The sequence below is a fragment of the Ovis aries genome, chromosome 5 (assembly GCF_016772045.2).
Source record: "Ovis aries strain OAR_USU_Benz2616 breed Rambouillet chromosome 5, ARS-UI_Ramb_v3.0, whole genome shotgun sequence".
NCBI classification, from domain to species: domain Eukaryota; kingdom Metazoa; phylum Chordata; class Mammalia; order Artiodactyla; family Bovidae; genus Ovis; species Ovis aries.
In genome coordinates this window covers 64,211,831-64,212,811 of record NC_056058.1, presented here as the reverse complement: position 1 = coordinate 64,212,811, position 981 = coordinate 64,211,831, and the positions used below count along the sequence as shown (strand labels likewise).

Here is a 981-nt window from a genome sequence, read left to right as displayed (position 1 = left end):
TTTTACAACTGGTTGACCAGTTTACCCAGCACCACTTTGTTAAAGAGATCGTCTTTTCTCCATCGTTTATTCTTGCCTCCTTTGTCAAAGATAAAGTGTCCATAGGTGTGTGGATTTATCTCTGGGCTTTCTATTTTGTTCCACTGATCTATATTTCTGTCTTTGTGCCAGTACCATACTGTCCTGATGACTGTGGCTTTAAAAATATGGAATGCTTCACAAATTTGCGTGTAATCCTTGCACAGGGGCCATGCTAATCTCTGTATTGTTCCAATTTTAGTATATGTAAGCACAGAGATATTGTTTTATTGTCTAAGTAATAACGTTTGAGAGGAATAGATTTTACTTGCAACTCACTGTCCACAAATACTCTTTGGATCTTAGTCAAAGGGTACAAGTGTTTTTCCATACTGTATCCTGGTTTCTATCCATCCTAACAAGGCAATGTCCTTTGTTGCTCTGAGTCTCAAGCAGGCAGTCTGGCAGCTGGAACTCAATGCCACAATTCCCGTCTTTTCCATGTGGGATCACCCCTATTTCTTCACACAGGCAGCTCAAAAGAAGACTTGATATTGAAAGGGGGCCATATATTGGGGGACATAAGGGTAAAAAATTGGGATTGAGAGAAACATAATGAAGAAACAGAAATGAAGAGACCCCGGTAAACTGTACACAGAACTATAAAACCACATAGCCACAAGAGATGGTCCTTTCTATACTGCCTGTGGATAGGCAAGAATTGTTTCTGAACTTCAGCAGGCTGTTTATTTTCCTATCTATTTTATTCTGCATACAGCTAAATACAGAGAGTGGTTTATTTAAAAGTTGAGTATTTTGAAACACTGATGTAAAGAACTTTTAAATGGGTCACCATATTCCTCTCTCTTCACCCAGATATACATACATAATAAGTTAACATTCCCCATGCAAATGACTCTATATTGCTATTTTGGTGTTTACTGATCCCTGTCAGCCAACTGT

General features: G+C 38.5%; 1 pseudogene; it reads right to left on the bottom strand.

The window, feature by feature from the left end:
• Positions 1-200: 200 nt before the first annotated feature.
• On the bottom strand, positions 201-301 carry LOC114115047 (U6 spliceosomal RNA; annotated as a pseudogene).
• Positions 302-981: the final 680 nt, after the last annotated feature.